At 44.8% G+C, this 19,883-nt stretch overlaps 1 protein-coding gene across 3 annotated transcripts in view; it reads right to left on the bottom strand.

Moving 5' to 3' along the window:
• LOC110506377 (zinc finger protein 536) overlaps positions 1–19,883 on the bottom strand; it is a 205,609-nt gene that overhangs the window by 131,073 nt on the left and 54,653 nt on the right. For all 3 annotated transcript variants that reach the window (XM_036963203.1, XM_036963204.1, XM_036963205.1), the window contains one exon: positions 8,366–8,494. The gene's annotated coding sequence lies outside the window, so the exon portion shown is untranslated. The remainder of the gene's footprint in view (positions 1–8,365; positions 8,495–19,883) is intronic.

Below are 19,883 nucleotides of genomic sequence, written 5' to 3'. Positions count from 1 at the left end.
CCAAAGTCACTGTGACGGATCTCTTTGCCTGCCTGCCTTATGTCTCCATTTGTCCTGGTGACACATCTAACGTGGATGATAGGCATTGGGAGAACTAGGACTCCGTAGCTCGGTCTCAGTGAAACAGACCATCTCTTTCCTTCAGTGGAGGACCCCAGAGCTGAAGGGGATGTAATTCAATTAGGCCCTGTGTGTGTGTGTGTGTGTGTGTGTGTGTGTGTGTGTGTGTGTGTGTGTGTGTGTGTGTGTGTGTGTGTGTGTGTGTGTGTGTGTGTGTGTGTGTGTGTGTGTGTGTGTGTGTGTAAAGATGCGCTCCCTGAGCATTATGGGAGTTTGGAGGAGCTGGGGGTCTACACGGGGCCATCAATCGGTGTGGAAGTTCAGGCCACCGTGGGCCAGGCGTCCAGGCAGGCGGGCCACTGGAGAGGGAGGAGAGGAGAGTGCTGCCTCTCTATCTCACACTGTGCCCTGAATAAATGAACATCTCTCTAGTGTGTGTCGCGTTGAGGAGGTACTTCAAAAAAAACTGCCATCGTTCACTCACCGAACGAACGTAAAGAGCTTCTCCTCTGCCTTTTGTTAAGAAACAAGACGGAACACAACAAGACGGGACTGAACAGTCGAGTAAGAGCGCGTGGGAGGAAATAATTTGTTTTTCAAGTTAATTCTAATGGTCAGCAAAAATAGCGAAAAGTGTGTCTTTAGGATCCATATACTGTATCAAATTAATGCAAAGTAGACATCATTTAATTGCTTTATTCTCATTGGAGGAGAAAAGCTCAAGTATATTGTCCAAGGCCAAACAAACCCAGACATCCTGTGTGATTAGACAGTCAGGACAACAACTGCCTAAACATGCAACAGAGGAGTGCCACTGACTGCTTAAGTCGAGTACAGGAAATGTGCAATAGTGCTGTCACTATGATGAATGATGACATGATTCCTCCTGAACAGATTGTGAGCGGTTGCATCACGCACCGGCATTTGGGACAGTCAGATTCCAGCATTGTATGACGCAGTCTTTCCCTCAGGTAGGGCAGGTTCACTGTACATCTGGGGCAGAGGACTTCTCACGCTCATTGGGGCGGCAGGTGGCCAAATGGTTAGAGCGTTGGGCCAGTAACCGAAAGGTTTGCTAGATCAAATCCCTGAGCTGTCGTTCTGCCCCTGAACAAGGCAGTTAAAGCCACTGTTCCCGAGGCCGTCATTGTAAATAATAATTTGTTCTTTATTTAGTTAAATAAAGGTTCAAAAAAATAAATTGTGGCTGGATCCACTTTATGATACTAATCCCATAGACGGTCATTGACCCGGCCCATGAACATATCTGCCACACAATCCAGTTCTAATTCAAAAAGCCCTGCACCGTATCTAAACCTCTCTCTGCAGCGCATGGTGTGTGGTGTCTGCATGGTGACAAGCATCCTTAAGAAGCTTAGGTGCACGCGTGCACAGTGTGTGTGCGTTTTCAGTCGAGACCGTCTCATAAATAGTTAACAGAACGACGCACGGGAAGGAATTAACCACCTTTACTCGTCTTTAATTACTACGAAGTCCACCTCTGTACCACCGATCTATAAATACATAGTGAATCCCAAGTGGCACTGAAGTTACTCAGTCCAATGTCTTACAGAGATGTACCTCAGCAAAAAAAAAAAAAATATCCTAGCCCAAAATGTGAACCGTAACACAGAAATTGGGACAAACCATACGTCCTTCTGTGTATTTTGGGATCCCACTAATTCATTTGGATAATACTACAAAAAAAATGATATCTTTAAAAAAAAATAAAAAAAATGATGAGAAAAAAAATGAATTTGAAGAGGGAGAAAGAGAGAAAAGTCCTAGGGGGATATGTGATGAATCCAGGTCTTAGGGGTGTTCCAGGGAGTAAAATAAGGTTGAACCTCAATAGGATCAACATTCAGGGCAAAACTGCAATAAAAGTAGAAATCTGACAGAGAAAATGATCTGTAATTAGGACAAACAGCACTAAAAGCAAGTTCAAAGATAATTGTTTTTAGAGGGGTGTGTGACTGACTGCGAGGAATCCCAGGGCGGCCAGTTTGTGTGGTGGAGAGAGAAACAGAGAGAGAGAGAGAGCGAGAGACAGAAAGAAAGACACAGATAGAGGCTAGTGTGCGGGAGAGAGAGAGAGAGAGAGAGAAAGAGAGAGAGAGAGAGACAGACAGACAGACAGACAGAAAGAAAGACACAGATAGAGGCTAGTGTGTGAGCGAGAGAGAGAGAGAGAGAGAGACTAGAGACAGGCGAATTAAAGAGAGAGATAGAAGGAGAGCAGAAAGAGAGCAAGTCCAAAGTGAGATGAGGGGTTAAAGGGAAAGTCGCTGAAGGTGAAATCTTCCATTGGTATTTGAGGGAAAAGGAAACGAACAAAGACACCCTGCCGAACAAGCACCGATCCATCATAAGACCAGGCCATAAAAAAAAAAAAACAAGTGTCCCCAACACACTTATCCCCCTCACACATCTTTCCACAAAGAGGCCTATTGTTGTTGCCTTTTCACAACACATTGGGCTTTGATGGATTCTGCCCGCTAAAGAAAAGGGCCCGAATGAAAGGCAGGGGTGTATGAAGAAAGAAAAATAAAGCATGCTTAAACAAAGATATGAATTAAAAGAAAAGAGGTTGCGAGATGGCCCAGGACCCAGGACTGTAGACTGTCCCTGAGTTGCGCCCGAGGCCCGAGCACTAAGCCAAAGCCTTCTCACAAAGACTATAGAATTCGTTTTTTTTTTATCATTAGGGAAATAAAGAAATGTTAATAATAATGTCTATCCTCTCGTTATTTACCTACCTACTTCATATGCACACTACAGAGAACTACTTTAGAAAACCCCTGTAAATATCCTATGAGAAACAGTCTAGAGTTGGTAGTTCTTAGTACTTCTCTTTGGACTGCTATGGTAATGTCTGTTTTCCTAACAAGCCCTAAAAGTCCCTAAAAAACTTCACCAACTGAATGTCGACTGCAAAAGCCCTACTTGCATAAAGCAACCGGTAGATCGTGGCCCCAAAGAAACGCCTTTTTTCCCTTCTAGGCCGCACAGTGAAGTCACTCTTGGCATGTCTCAAAACATAACATAATTGTGTTTTAGCGGACTGAGACGGGGGACTAAAAATACACACAATAGCGTAGAGATGAGCAAACACACACAAAAAAAAAAAGAGAAAAGAAAGCGTTTGTCCTTCAGCACAGTGTTTTCTCTGTACTGTCCCACAGCCAATAACTGTGGAATAAACGGATATGTGAATTAAACCCCATTGTTTTAAAGAGCTGCTGCTATATTTAGTCGCTTTCGACTTCATGCAATAGAATTTTGCCAATGTTTTTGTATTTCTGCACTTGGACTGCATAACTCACGTTGTGTGAGCAAGTGTAAGTGTGTGTGCATGTGTAAGTGTGTGTGCATGTGTAAAAAAAACAAAAAAACAACAGTTCAGCCATGCGATTTTTGCAATTAGAAAAGACACAAAAATAATTATTCTGCAGCACACTCAGGCGACATATCCTGAATCGACGATGCACGGATCACGTGCTTAATAAAAAGGTTAATCAGTTGTTAATCAGAGGATTAATAACTTGTTATTTTCTTTACAAAACCATTAATATTATGCCATAAATATTTTATGTTGATGGGTCATTTTTTTGGGGGGGGGAGTGGGGGTGAGAGCTAGAGAGTGCAATACAGGCTGATGTGCATTAATCACGTTTTGGCGAAGACAAATACATTCATTCATGTTTATTAATACAACCTTGGTGAAAACAATACTCTTTACGTGATGAATAAAGTATGTATCAACAATGCCACAAAAGGACAGAGATTCGGGACTGGAGACTGGAGACAGCGGTCCAAAGTCAAAATGCTAGGGGCAAAAGTTCATTAACATTTAAGATAGGGCATAAACGGCTTAAGGAAGGGGGGGAGGGCAGGGCTGATTCCACATTGTAGGGACAGTGTCGGGAACGGGTGTGGGGGGGTGAGAGTCTGTTCTGGGGGAAGGGGGTTAAACAGAGATTTTCTGTCCCTTTCTTAACAAATTACCCTGCCGGTTTGCTAATCAAAGCAAAACAAATATTGCCTTTCGTTCGCTCCATTTGTTGAACGAACATATGACGTTCCCAAAATACTCATTCCCAGCTCAAATGTAATTAAATTGTGCCTTTAGTGAAAACATGCAGTGGTACTCCAATTAGTTCTGTTTTTGTCATTGGGAGAGAAAAAAATGGAGTCGGGCATGCCCAAGGCACCGTCGTGTCCCGGAATGACACAATGCCTTGGCGGTATGAAGTGGGTGTGTTTTGGAGATGGTGTCTGGGTACGTTGGGGTGATAGGGGTGCAGAGTGTTTATAAGTTGGTTGCCTGGATGAGTTTTGGAGATGTTGTCTTGTTGTTGTGAGGGGAATACACAGTCAATGTGTTGATAAGACGGTGGATGTGTCTATTTGAGACGGTGGGTGTAGTAGGCACAAGGTCGCAATGGATCTCTCGATCTCTCTCTTTCTCTGGTCTTCTCATTCTTGTTCTACTATCTCTCTCTATATATATATAAAGCTCTGTGAAGTATGTGGGTAGCAAACTATTGAACTGGCTAACTAAGTAATTGCTTATTTTCATTTACCTCTAAATTGTGTTTTTTATTGACGGACTGCATGGATTGCCCTGCAAAATGTCATCCATCTACCTGTCGATGAATCTATCCGTTCATTTAGTGATCAGTCCACCTGATATGCATTTTACTCATGTCTAAACACCTTTATTGGCAATCAATGGAAAGCAAAGAATGTCGGAAACTAAGTAACTTGCAGGCCTGAGGACATATACAACATCGGATATTTGTCAATGGCCACGCATCAAGTCCTGTTGCTGGACTTCTAGATACCGAGAAAATGTGCAATACCCACTGGCAGATCACAACGTAAAATGCAGTGTGTCCGTGAGTTTTGTGTCTTTATTTAACCAGGCAAGTCAGTTAAGAACAAATTCTTATTTTCAATGACGGCCTAGGAACAGTGGGTTAACTGCCTGTTCAGGGGCAGAACGACAGATTTGTACCTTGTCAGCTCAGGGGTTTGAACTTGCAACCTTCCGGTTACTAGTCCAACGCTCTAACCACTAGGCTACCCTGCCGTCTTTGTGTGTCCATCTGTGGCTGTGCGCATTTCTGTGTCTGTGTGCCTATATTATCTCTCATGTCCTCCTCGCCGCCAATCTCCATAAACAGAGGAGAGAAGGAGAGAGAGAAAAGGCAAAGAGGGCAAGCAAGGGAGAGATTGAAGATGAAAAGAGAGAGGGGAGATCCATTTTGTGTTCAGTTAAACACTGATTTCATCATCTGGGTAAAACACATAACTTAAAACTGAAATCAAATATTAAAAATGACAGGCCTTATAAGTGCGGTGAGTGATCCGGGGTCACGGAGGGAGGGAGGCGCGGGCGGCTTGTCAGCCACTATCTGTCAGAGTGAATTAGAAACAATCAGGGAGGACTGAAAGGGAAGGTGATTGTTATTAGGCAGCAGGGCTGTGAGCAGGCTCCCCAGATGTGGCCATGCATATAAAAGAACAGGAAGCCAGCAGTTTAATTCAGGAAGCGCTGGCGTACACGGCCGCACAAAGCAGGAAGGGGGGGCGGGGGGGAGAGGCCCTTTGTCGCTAATAAGCTCAAAGTTACTTTGATAACAGGCGGGGTTAGGCGCCGGAATAAAAGCACTTTTCTCTTCTTTTTCTCTGGGTTTCATTTCACACACCACCCTCAGCAGTCAGTCAATATCTAGGAAATATAATGGGAGTGGAGAAATCAGGGGTGAAATGTAGATAAGTCGACCTTAACACGCGAAGGGGAAGAGACGGCTGTGCCCATATATCAATTACCCCTGCTATCATAGGAGGATGATGAAGGGCTTGAGTGTTGGGCTCCAGGCCCCCCAGCCCAGCCCCCTTCGGTCCCCTCTGTCGTCTGACAGTCTCTCTCTCTCCCCTGCACCGGGTAGGGAAGAGGACGGACGTGCCTGCTTTTGACTCCAGCGCCAGACCTGCTATCTGTCAAGGGCTCCCACTGCTCCTCTGAGACAGACATCACGCCTACAGATTGTTGTCATGGACGACGGCAGGGAGGGGAGGGGTAGATGTGTACAATATGTTTTCAAAGGGAGCAGGGCTTGATCTGAATGATAAGGAGAGACGCTAATCTGCTAGGATACGGCCTCAAAGGCACATTGGCTCTGACACTGAAAACCTCGCGCCACAGAGAAGCAGCTCCCTGGTAAACCCCTATAGACCCAGGGAGGCCAACTATCTGCATATGTCGTACTGTCACAGTCCGGCAAGAACTCCACGTTCCCATCACAAAAACACACGGCTAGGCTAAAAATGATCACTCAATCCTGCGCATTTATGTCACTGATTACACAAAGAACATTGGAAATGTTTCTGTGTCAATTTTTTCTTTTTTTCCGAGAGACTGAAGGGCTTGAGGATATTTTCTACTGACAGCTTTCGAACGTTTCGCATTTTCTACGAGTGTATCGCGACAAAGCCGCAGGTAACGCGGGCCCTTGTCTCAAGCACTAGTAGCATTCAACTCCAGCAATGTGAAATCAATGACATCTGAAAATGAAGGACGTTGTTGAGACTGTTGCTTCCAACGTGCCTCCATCTCCTTTAAATGTTGAATGGCTTTCGATCCCCATTTTTACTTGTGGTCGGGAGAGATATCTCCAAAAACGATCCCAGGCTTGAGATTTAGCGATCCCGTAATAGGTTTAAACTGCTAAATAAAAGCTTTATGTTTATCCTGGTGATCATTTTCACGGTGTACTTACACATGCTTCTCCAGTTTGTGCCTTCCAGGTTTGTGTTCGGAGTCAAGACTAGAGGGTGGTATGCGGTGTTTAACATGTTACTGCTAAATATTCCCCAGGGTAATAACAGTGTATATATGACGATTGGAAGCGTGAGAAAATGAAAGAAAGAGGGGGGGGGGGGGGGGGTACAGAAGAGACAATAAGAGAAACATATGGAAAGACAGAGTCAAAGGATACATGCAGAATAGTGTGTGGAGAAGAAGGAAAAAGCGAGTGACACAGACAGAGAGAGAAGTGACGGAAAGGAGAAGAGTGTGAGTCAGACAGCGGAAGGGAGAGGGACGTAGATGGAGGGAGGGTGGTTGAGTGAGGTGGCTCTTATAGTCAGATCCTTCCTTACAGGACATGTCTTAGATTTCAGTGCGATTAGATCGTGAGGGATATGGGAGATGTTCGAGAGGAGCATTAGTAATTAATCACTATGAGGTCTGGGATTTCCACTTTCACTGTCTGGGGCCTGGGCCTAGCTAGATACCCTACAAACTTTTTTTTTTAAAGAACACTACCCAATGTCCCTGTTTATTTTTTGGATTTTTTTTTGTGTGCGTGTAGCTTTCCCAGTCTGTGTTAAGAGAGAATGAAAAGGGAAGCAAAGAAAAGGCATCACAAAAAAAAAGAAAGATATTGGAGGGCTTTAAGAGGCAAATCACTTCCTTTCTGCAGTGTGCTAATTATTACTCCAGCCATAACGAGCTTTAGTCTCCTCCATAGACACAGACGGTGTGCTTTAAGCCTTCACACGGATCACTACTGTAGGGAATGAGTGACCATAAAAACAGAATGGCCTTCACTTACGCTTCTTTCTCACCATTTCTCTTCTTTTTTTTTTCTCCTTTTTTTCTGCACTATGAATAAATTTAGTCTGTCCCGGACATGAAAATGTCAAATACCTAAAATACACCTAGGCTAAATAGCGTATTAATTTTTAATGCTCGCTCATCCTATGCTGCTATTCTCATATCTAGCCTGTCTGCCAACAGCTGTTGCAGGCTCCCTCGCAGGGGATTTATCATCCATCTAAAAGAGAAAGTTGTTCAAAAGACAAGGAAGGGAGCCTTATTTTCATGGATCCGTACCTCTCGTTTAATTCAAGCCTGGAACGTCTCCCTGTGATATACGAGGAGAATTCAATTACACTAATGCCAAAACATAAATTGTTCATGATTCGTCCCACATTTTCCATGTTATATTGCGAGCTGGCTCTTATAAATGAAAAATAAATAAGGTGGGTAGTCATGAAGTGGAAGTATAGTGACATCGGAGAGGTGGCACAAGGGGAGGGGGGAGATTTGGAACAGGCATGTTTCAGTGGGGTAACTGAGTGACGTTCAGTGTGTTTTTAGATGGCTGGTGATTATGGTAGATTATCACAATCCAGATTGTAACAAAGTTACAAGCATTAGCAGAAACCTATGGTGGCAAAGTAGAGACTGTGTGACAGAAGGTGTGTGTGTGTGGGGGGGGGGGGAGCATACCTTAACACACTAACTGCATACTGGTCTGGAGCCTGTCTGTCAGGTTCGAGGAGACCCAGGCAGATCACTGCCACTGAGTCACTACAGCACACAGCAATGACGACCGACCTAGATGGTTGTGTCTCTTTCCTGTCAGAGAGAGAAAGGGAGTGGGAAAGAGAGGGAGAGAGAGAGAGAGAGAGAGAGAGAGAGAGAGAGAGAGAGAGAGAGGGGGACAGGGAGAGAGAGAGAGAGGGAGATTATGTCAAGTGAAATGTAACAAATTCACTGAAAGGCAGCGATGCGCAGAGGTCAAGGAAATGCAGCCGAAAAAGGTTAAAGATGAAATCAAAGCCGTGCCTTGCAGCGGGCTGAAAATCTATCCCTCCAAGGCAAGGCCATCGCTGACGCGCGGCAGACAAGATGCTAAATACTGCACGGCACTCTGGGATCTTTCATTTTCATCCGATCAATAAGGGCTTATATTTATCAGGATTCCAAGCAGCTGCCACATCTGACAACCTCCACTTCATTTTCTCACTCCTCCTCCTCCTCACGCTAAATCGGGAGCCATCAACCATAAAAGAGACTGAGGCCTCTAGCTTCGCCATTTACACCCTCAGACACAATTCCATTAAAGGACCCCCCTTTTCTGGTTAAAGAAACATGCGTTGTCATTATGGTTTTGGCAACAGACCACCACGCTCTTCATATGCTCTTTGTTCCCTTATCCCCACCCATAACGCCACAAAGAGAAGGCAGACTTCAGACGTTCACACATTAGACCCCTTTTCTAATGTTTGAGATTTATTTCAAAGAACCAAACTTGTGAAGCCCCCCTATAATTCAAAGTATTAAAATGAGGGGTGTAAGGGGGTGAGTTAAAGGGGGTGAGTTAAAATAGCTCAATCTCTAATCATCTGTACGACAATATTTGCTGTGAGGCATTCTAAATAGATTATCGCTGGTCCATCTGTGTCATCATTGATTTATAAGGCATTAAGCTGCTTTGGAAAAGGGAGGCCTTCCCACTACAGCAAAAGGCTTCTTCTTTTTGAAATCAGGGGCATGGCAACAGAACAACCCCGGCACTTGTCTGCTCAAGAAACTCTTTCCTTGAAGCGTTAGTGAGAGGGGAAGTAAAAATAAGATGTCTGTATCCGGTTTTAGGAAGCATGAACCTTTTTTTTTTTACAAAGAGATGGGGAGGAGGGGAGGAATTGTAAAAAAAAAAGAGAAAAAACACACACAAACACAAAAAACAAGGGACATCATTAACATATGAATACTATATGCAAATGGTTAGGAGAGAGCAGATGTTGGTGCATTTAATTGACCTATATGTGAATTGCATCCAAACCTTTTACTCTGTTACTACGCCCAGTGTACAATATAAACTGGATTCAGGGACTGGCACACAGAACAGCAGTGTGAATGGGGAGTAGACAGAGTGAGAAACAGTTTGAACACTGAGAGACGGAGAGAATAGGTGTTTCAAAGGAGAGAGGCGTCTTGACAGGAAGCTGTCAGAGCTGGATGAAACTCAAAGACAGCGCCTGGCTGTCACTGTCCCTCTGCTGTCTCGTGCGGATGACATCACCGTGCGACTGTGGAAATGGATCACTTATGGCCCTTGGAGAGCAATGCCGTCTGTGACATGTTACTGTATGCAGCATTAAGGCCTGGATTACAGCACACTGTCTTTATGGATATTCATGTCTAGACTTCTCAAACCTCTCTAATTCTCCCTGCCTCTTTTCTCCCCTTTCTCCCTGCCATTAGTTTCTCCCTCTTTTCTCCCCTTTCTGCCTGCCATTAGCTGCTCCCTCTTTTCTCCCCTTTCTGCCTGCCATTAGCTTCTCCCTCTTTTCTCCCCTTTCTGCCTGCCATTAGCTTCTCCCTCTTTTCTCCCCTTTCTGCCTGCCATTAGGTTCTCCCTCTTTTCTCCCCTTTCTGCCTGCCATTAGCTTCTCCCTCTTTTCTCCCCTTTCTGCCTGCCATTAGGTTCTCCCTCTTTTCTCCCCTTTCTCCCTGCCATTAGCTTCTCCCTCTTTTCTCCCCTTTCTCCCTGCCATTAGCTTCTCCCTCTTTTCTCCCCTTTCTCCCTGCCATTAGCTTCTCCCTCTTTTCTCCCTGCCATTAGCTTCTCCCTCTTTTCTCCCCTTTCTCCCTGCCATTAGCTTCTCCCTCTTTTCTCCCCTTTCTCCCTGCCATTAGCTTCTCCCTCTTTTCTCCCCTTTCTGCCTGCCATTAGTTTCTCCCTCTTTTCTCCCCTTTCTGCCGGAGAAAGGAGAGAAGTCACGCATCTTAAGCGGAAATGTTTGCATGGGTGAGCCATGAGAAACACAGATGCTATTTTCATCTAGGCTCTGCCTCCTTGTCTCCCTCCCTTTCTCCTGCTTGGGAATGTCATTAAATTGTATTAAATAGCCTTTTGTCCAGAGGGCAAGGACCACCCCGATATATGATAATACATTAATGCCCCAGTGTTGCAGCCAGTGAGCTGAGACGATTTTAAGGCCGAGAGCTGGGCGGAACAAGCATGAAGCACCATTGTGTGTGTGTATTTGTGTGTGTATTTGTGTGTGTGTGTGTGTGTGTGTGCGCGCTACGTGTGCATGTGGCTCTCTAACAACTGTGACACATACTAATAGAAACATACCTAATAAATAACAAGCTTTCAGGGTCTGGCAAGCTGACATTTTCTCTGTGAGCAGGACAATTTCATATCTGCGGTGCAGGGAACCAAATTGCATCACACAGAGATGCCAGCGGATTAGCATAAAAATTAACACTTAGATTTCAGCTTATTGCCAACCCCACTCCTGCTCCTCCTGCCACACAACAATCAATTCCTCTTATGAATCTGATTAGATTCCATGACGCTTATTATCCTAGGCATGTCCCTACACTGCCTTCCAAGGCTCCAAGACCTGTTTGTTTAAATAGAACGAAAGAGCTGATAAATCTATAGGTGTGCTTCTCATGCACACGCATGCCACCTCTCCCCCTACTCTCTCTCTCACTCTCACTCTCTCTCTCTTTCTCTCACTGTTGGTCTGATCTGCAGATCACCAACGATGTGGAACAATAGGGAGTGAAATCGATCTTGACGGTTACGCTGTAGCACTGTACAACTTAGCTGATGTCCAGATTGTTCTGGGGGGGGGGGGGGGGGGGGGGGGAGCACAAAACTAGCTCATGCATGAAAAAATATATTTAAAAAATAAGTTTACACTTGGTAAGGCCTCCGATGTTCTGAGCTTGTTTATATATGACGGTCCAGAGACCATCTTTGCTTGATCTCCCCCTTTGACCACCTCCCTCCGATGACAACTCAATCAATGAACTGACATCTCATGATTGATGCTGTTGTTTTCCAAACTGCTTGTCCTTTTGAGATTCTTTATGCCGTGAATAGCGCTCCAGAAGTCGAAAAGAATATTACTGTTATTCTAAAAGGTCAATCCAATGACAACGTTTTTGGTCTTTTTCTTCTTTAGACCAGCACTAAAGTAGACCTTTTCAGTCATAAAGTAGGCCTTTTCAGTCATAAAGTAGACCTTTTCAGTCATAAAGTAGGCCTTTTCAGTCATAACGTAGGCCTTTTAAGTCATAACGTAGGTCTTTTCAGACATAAAATAGGCCTTTTCAGTCATAACGTAGGCCTTTTCAGTCATAAAGTAGGCCTTTTCAGTCATAACGTAGGCCTTTTCAGTCATAACGTATGCCTTTTCAGTCATAAAGTAGGCCTTTTCAGTCATAATGTAGGCCTTTTCAGTCATAAAGTAGGCCTTGTCAGTCATAACGTAGGCCTTTTCAGTCATAACGTAGGCCTTTTCAGTCATAACGTAGGCCTTGTCAGTCATAAAGTAGGCCTTTTCAGTCATAACGTAGGCCTTTTCAGTCATAACGTAGGCCTTTTCAGTCATAACGTAGGCCTTTTCAGTCATAAAGTAGGCCCTGTCAGTCATAAAGTAGGCCTTGTCAGTCATAACGTAGGCCTTTTCAGTCATAAAGTAGGCCTTTTCAGTCATATTGTAGGCCTTTTCAGTCATAACGTAGGCCTTTTCAGTCATAAAGTAGGCCTTTTCAGTCATAAAGTAGGCCTTGTCAGTCATAACGTAGGCCTTTTCAGTCATAAAGTAGGCCTTTTCAGTCATAAAGTAGGCCTTTTCAGTCATAACGTAGGCCTTTTCAGTCATAAAGTAGGCCTTTTCAGTCATAACGTAGGCCTTTTCAGTCATAAAGTAGGCATTTTCAGTCATTCATCAAGTGCACAGCTATTTCCAATGGCCTCCGTGTTTATCTAGGGGGAAATTGGAGCAAGGAAAACCATCTCATGTTGGAAAGCTTAACACTGTTGCAATGAAACATTTTTCAATATAGTACTTTAGAAAACATTGCACAAACATGTAGTAAAAGCAGAGCACACGTTGGGTGGCTTGCTAGGCAGAGAGACGGGGCTCACTTTTGTTTAGACGAATGGCATTTCATTGCATCCAGATGTCTTTAAGCACCATCCCTGCACTCCAAGACGTACGCAGAACATACACAAACATTTACATCTAACTGCATTCCTCCTCCATGCTTAAGAGTGTCCCGGTCCCCTCCACTCCCCCAGACTATGGCTCGTGTTAAGGTGAATTACCATTCAGATCCAGGGCTTTAAGACTGGAGGATGAAACGTGATTAAGAGTTCCTGTCTTGTGTGTGTGTGTCTCCTCTGGGCCTTCTGGCTGTGAACAGGAGAGACGTTTTATCCTCTCGTGGGTTGAGAATTCCACGCCGGCGTGAAGCCGCGTCACATTGTAGGCCACGCGCCTGAGGAGATCTGGGACAGAGGTGTGCCAAGGGCTGAGTCAGGCGTTACAAAATAAGACTGGTATGTAAAGGCCCCAATTTGATGCCCCAACTGCTCTACGACACGGTGGAGCAAAGACGGAGAGAGAGAGAGAGAGAGAGAGAGAGAGAGAGAGAGAGAGAGAGAGAGAGAGAGGGAGAGAGAGAGAGAGAGAGAGAGACAGAGAGAGAGACAGAGAGAGAGAGAGAGAGAGACAAGAGACAAGAGACAAGAGAGAGATGAGACAGAGGGAGTAAAAGAGAGAGAGAGATGAGACAGAGGGAGTAAAAGAGAGAGAATGAACGTCTGATGTTATAAGTGGATAACAACAGCCCCTGCGATGCAGCAGTGGAGGGGCAGAATAATTTAAACCAGCTAACCCCTCCTCACCCTCTAGTCAACCCTCTATTCTTATGTTAACACCGCTAAAGAGGAGTGGGCCCACCCAGCAGTAGAAACTTAAGTCCATGCTTCAGGAAAAAATCATCTATTTCTCTCCAAAGGCTAATGTAACTTTACTCACTTACACCGTCCATAAGCGCAAACTCCGGCAACACCAATACATTTACCGTGCCTTTAAAGCATATTACCTTTCACAGAGTTTAAGAACAATAAACGGGGTGCTTAGCTGGTCTATTTTCCCTCTGTAATGCCTCGCAATGGCCGGGGAAGAATTTGAAAGTCTTTAAATTCAGAGTAAACACTGCTCTCTTTGTTGATTGTACAGTCTTTCGTTTTTTTTTTTGTTTTTTTTTTTTTTTTTGGTGCGGATATTTTTTTTCTCCTTCAGAGCCTGTTGTTTTCTCTCCAAACAATACATCCCCTCTCACATCTGAAGTACACACCTCGCTGACATTTTATAGGTTAAACCCTGTCGAAACGGCGAGTCTTTGTACCGACGGTTTATTTTTTATGGCCGTGTGTAATTAAGGCAGCATGTCCTATCTCTCAGCCATCTATGCCAAGGCCTTTATTTAAACAACTTTATTGTGAAATGTTTGCGTTCTCAGCATTCGGCGGGGCCCACACACAGATTATTATTTCATACTTCTCCAGGACTTTTTGAAGAGTTTACGCTCAGAGCGGTTATTGTTTTTGATTACCGGCAGTCTCTTAAGACTCGACGCGACCGGCTAAAAAAACATGTTTACAGAATCCGGGTGTGAACTCGAAGGCCTTACCCAGGCCAAATGTACATTCTCCATATGATTTATGGAGCTCAGATCAAACTATTTATGTCCACGCACGGCTGTTTAAATTCACTGCTCTGTTTTTTTTTTTTTAAGAGTGCACGGGCATGTTTGCATTTCTCACTGTGTTTAATGGAATTTGATGGAAAGATTGACTGTTTACACTTCATCAGAAGGGATACAAAAATAATAGTAGGCTCAGCAAATGCTTATTATCAGCTTATTGGAGTAGTAATATCTAATATCTACCCATAGAAAAAGTGGTTTCCAGTATTCCCAACACAGACACACACACACACACACTGCAAACGGGCATATCCACAAACCAGAAACACACATCAAGGTTGTCTGGGGGCCTACAAGGCTGTGGGGGTCACTGTGTGTCTGGCTGTCTAAGAGGGTGACTTTGGCAGTCTCTGTGTGGTTTCAGGACCGGGCTGAACGTAAAAGTGAGTTCTGTTTGTGGAGACACAACACTAGACAGGATCAGGCTGAAAGTAAATGTGAGTTATGTTTGTGGAGACACAACACCAGACAGGATCAGGCTGGAAGTAAAAGTGAGTTATGTTTGTGGAGACACAACACTAGACAGGATCAGGCTGAAAGTAAATGTGAGTTATGTTTGTGGAGACACAACACTAGACAGGATCAGGCTGGAAGTAAAAGTGAGTTATGTTTGTGGAGACACAACACTAGACAGGATCAGGCTGAAAGTAAATGTGAGTTATTGTTTGTGGAGACACAACAGTAGACAGGATCAGGCTGAAAGTAAATGTGAGTTATTGTTTGTGGAGACACAACACTAGACAGGATCAGGCTGAACGTAAAAGTGAGTTATGTTTGCGGAGACACAACACTAGACAGTATCAGGCTGAAAGTAAATGTGAGTTGTGTTTGTGGAGACACAACACTAGACAGGATCAGGCTGGAAGTAAAAGTGAGTTATGTTTGTGGAGACACAACACTAGACAGTATCAGGCTGAACGTAAAAGTGAGTTATGTGTGTGGAGACACAACACTAGACAGGATCAGGCTGAACGTAAAAGTGAGTTATTGTTTGCGGAGACACAACACTAGACAGGATCAGGCTGAACGTAAAAGTGAGTTATTGTTTGTGGAGACACAACACCAGACAGGATCAGGCTGAAAGTAAAAGTGAGTTATGTTTGTGGAGACACAACACTAGACAGTATCAGGCTGAACGTAAAAGTGAGTTATGTGTGTGGAGACACAACACTAGACAGGATCAGGCTGAACGTAAAAGTGAGTTATGTGTGTGGAGACACAACACTAGACAGGATCAGGCTGAACGTAAAAGTGAGTTATTGTTTGTGGAGACACAACACTAGACAGGATCAGGCTGAACGTAAAAGTGAGTTTTTGTTTGTGGAGACACAACACTAGACAGGATCAGGCTGAACGTAAAAGTGAGTTATGTGTGTGGAGACACAACACTAGACAGGATCAGGCTGAACGTAAAAGTGAGTTATGTGTGTGGAGACACAACACTAGACAGGATCAGGCTGGAAGTAAAAGTGAGTTATGTGTGTGGAGACACAACACTAGACAGGATCAGGCTGGAAGTAAAAGTGAGTTATGTGTGTGGAGACACAACACTAGACAGGATCAGGCTGAACGTAAATGTGAGTTATTGTTTGTGGAGACACAACACCAGACAGGATCAGATTCCGGAGCAGATATAATTTGAATGGTGTCTTCTGATGACCGATGCTCATTACACCAGCATGCACAATTTAAGTGTGACACATCATAGTGAGTCAGGTGGTGGTAGAGCACAGGGCACCTCCAAGAAGCTTCCAGTCAAGGAGGCTTGCTCTTATCACGTACACATGCACCACCTATCACACCTTTGTTGCTCCTTACTGTTCTGCTTTTTAGAAATATACAGCAAAGGATGCTGACAATCAAGGATGGGAAAAGGGTGGACTGGTCACACCTCAGCAGTCACATGTACTGCACTCTATGCCTTGTTAAAAGCCACCATACAGACACTCACTTTTATACAACAACATTCAAAAAGGTTCTGTTTAATCTGCATCCTTACTTGTCCTGTGTAAGAAAAAAAAACATCCGCTTGCCCCTCAAAGAAAAGAAAAACCCAATCCCAGATATGAATGTTGGTAAAAAGGCTTTTTCATTCTCTGTTCCCTAATAGAAAGCTCTCTACCGCCGTTCCCCTTGTAACCCACAGCCGTCCCACAGGAGTTGGCCTGGGACATGCCCTGTCCTCTATGATAACCACAGGGTGAATATCTCCTATGAATCGCTGGCCATCTAAGGGCTCGGGGCTGTGCTGTTGTGTGCAGACGGGACTTCTGAAAGCCTGGGTTTGCCGTCTTTGGATGAAGAAAATGAAATTCTTTCACTTTGAATGTGTGCTCTGCTACACAGCCACCCAACCTTGCTAGTCGCTTCATTTCTGTTCTGAGTTCAGGTGTTCTTTTTCACTCCCTCTGTCTGCTGCTACTTGAGCATATTTACTAAGACCCTACCATCCTAATAGTGCATACTGTATATCCGAGGTTGACTAGCTACATTTGAGTAGTTTAAATAAAGCAGGGAGAAAAAAACCTTCTCAGTAGTGACTCCATCTGTTTAATAGCTTGACTTGTGCTTAAGGGTAGATGAGTGCCAGGCAGTCTGACCTGAGGCTTGTTAAGGGAAACTAGACGGGTGGATTGTGTCTCCGTGACACACGGGCACAGACACACCAGTCATCTATAAACTCGCCAGAGAGGGAGACCCCCAAGTCTCTCCAGGCACATTAGGAAACCGCTCAGCAACGTGTTTGCACTTGTGCTACAAATCATGCTATTCCCACATTGCATTGGAGTTGAGTTCTAGCGTAACGGCGTGTGTGTGTGTGTGTGTGTGTCAACAATCTGTATAACCTGCACAGACCCTGGCCCTGCCTGGAGCAAGGCAAAGCCCATGTGAGAGGCTTGTTCTGCAGCACACAGGCTGTCTCACTCTCTCTCTGTCACTTTCCTCACAAGTCCTCAGACCATCATCCCCACACCTAGTTTCATACATTGGCAAATCCACACACACACACACAGCCTTTTACCACAACCTGCCCGACAACACTATGCTAATGTGGTCTACCCCGACAACAGGTCGAAGCCATACTACCAGATCTGGGCTTTAGTGTAGCCTTATTCATCCGACCTCCCCCAATCGCATGTGCTGTAGAAGCCTCACAGCATAGGGAGTCAGGGCAGACACTTCTTTACCTCAGCCTCACAGCATAGAGAGTCAGGGCAGACATTTCTTTACCTCAGCCTCACAGCATAGAGAGTCAGGGCAGACACTTCTTTACCTCAGCCTCACAGCATAGAGAGTCAGGGCAGACACTTCTTTACCTCAGCCTCACAGCATAGAGAGTCAGGGCAGACATTTCTTTACCTCAGCCTCACAGCATAGGGAGTCAGGGCAGACATTTCTTTACCTCAGCCTCACAGCATAGAGAGTCAGGGCAGACATTTCTTTACCTCAGCCTCACAGCATAGGGAGTCAGGGCAGACACTTCTTTACCTCAGCCTCACAGCATAGGGAGTCAGGGCAGACATTTCTTTACCTCAGCCTCACAACATAGGGAGTCAGGGCAGATACTTCTTTACCTCAGCTTCACAGCATAGGGAGTCAGGGCAGATACTTCTTTACCTCAGCCTCACAGCATAGGGAGTCAGGGCAGATACTTCTTTACCTCAGCTTCACAGCATAGGGAGTCAGGGCAGACATTTCTTTACCTCAGCCTCACAGCATAAAGAGTCAGGGCAGACACTTCTTCACCTCAGCCTCACAGCATAGGGAGTCAGGGCAGACACTTCTTTACCTCAGCCTCACAGCATAGGGAGTCAGGGCAGACATTTCTTTACCTCAGCCTCACAGCATAGGGAGTCAGGGCAGATACTTCTTTACCTCAGCCTCACAGCATAGGGAGTCAGGGCAGATACTTATTTACCTCAGCTTCACAGCATAGGGAGTCAGGGCAGACATTTCTTTACCTCAGCCTCACAGCATAGGGAGTCAGGGCAGATACTTCTTTACCTCAGCCTCACAGCATAGGGAGTCAGGGCAGATACTTATTTACCTCAGCTTCACAGCATAGGGAGTCAGGGCAGACACTTCTTTACCTCAGCCTCACAGCATAGGGAGTCAGGGCAGATACTTCTTTACCTCAGCCTCACAGCATAGGGAGTCAGGGCAGACACTTCTTTACCTCAGCCTCACAGCATAGGGAGTCAGGGCAGAAATGTCTTTACATCAGACAAAGGGAAACAGATCGAACAGGCCACCTGGCCACCGCCAAGTAAGCACTTCTCGGACTGAGACGAGAGCGCTGAAACTGGATCCATTCTGCAGGGTCATGTCACCAGCACACATGGACCAAATGTCCATTCATCTTTAAGTACAGGACACAGGGGGAAAACAATTTTGGTTGAAAATATAATCTTGGGGCAAGTCCCAACACTACATAAAATAATGTCAGGGGTAAATACAGGCTACTTCATATTACGGATCATTCTGATGTTAAATGTTATTGGTGATAGAGAACATTGGTTGCTGACCATTGAAGACCTGGGATGGCATGGTTTATGGTCCACACACACAGTGCACGCCACTCAGAGCACTATCGATCGCACCTGGCTCCGACACACTCTCATCGGTGTCATTCAAACCCTCTCAATTTTTAATCACCAGTTCAACACTAGATCCAGTCCCTCCACTGGGCTACGCACGCACACACACACACACACACACACACTTACTGTAAGCAAGGTTAGACTGCACAACCGACCAGAAAGAACACAACAGGCCCACAGACAGGCTCATACAATAGATCTCATGGCTTTTAGAAAGCCCACCAACTTTCCCCCTTCGGCTTGACCTTGCTCGAGTGATATTCATTACATCATTAAGTTACCTCTTCATTAACTTTTCATTATTTATGGAGGCTTTGGGGAGTGGAGTCTTTATCAAATAGTATCTTTCGTTGAGCGCACTATGTAGAGGACAGCTCCCCCTGAGAACCAGCCCGGTATCTTTCTCTCACTGCCAACAGGAGTATCAGCCATGAGCCCTGTCATCCCATACCTCAAAAATACTGCTCTGATCAGACTGGGGGGCAGCTACTCTGGCTTACAAACAGAGGGCGTGTCCTCTATAAAATAGTCACAGGGATTCTAGCATAGCTTTATAGCCACAGCGTATAGTCATCAGTTATCTTTCTGTCCCACTCCTATCTTTTCCCCTTCATTTATTTAATATATTTATATTACAAAGTCAAACTTCTGTACTATGACCTCTGACTCATCCAAACATCTCTGGATAGAACACATAAACATATTTGTGTTTCTCTAGCCTTTACATGAGCACCATTCTGTTCCCAAGCGTTCGTGGCGATCTGTCATTAGCGATACATCGGCCCGAACGCAGCCACAGATTGCGTTTAAAAAAGTTCTGGCCACCGACCATTTAGCAT

This window comes from Oncorhynchus mykiss, chromosome 26 (assembly GCF_013265735.2).
Source record: "Oncorhynchus mykiss isolate Arlee chromosome 26, USDA_OmykA_1.1, whole genome shotgun sequence".
NCBI classification, from domain to species: Eukaryota; Metazoa; Chordata; class Actinopteri; order Salmoniformes; family Salmonidae; genus Oncorhynchus; species Oncorhynchus mykiss.
Note: the sequence above shows the minus strand (reverse complement) of the source record. Positions and strands in the feature narration are given on the sequence as shown.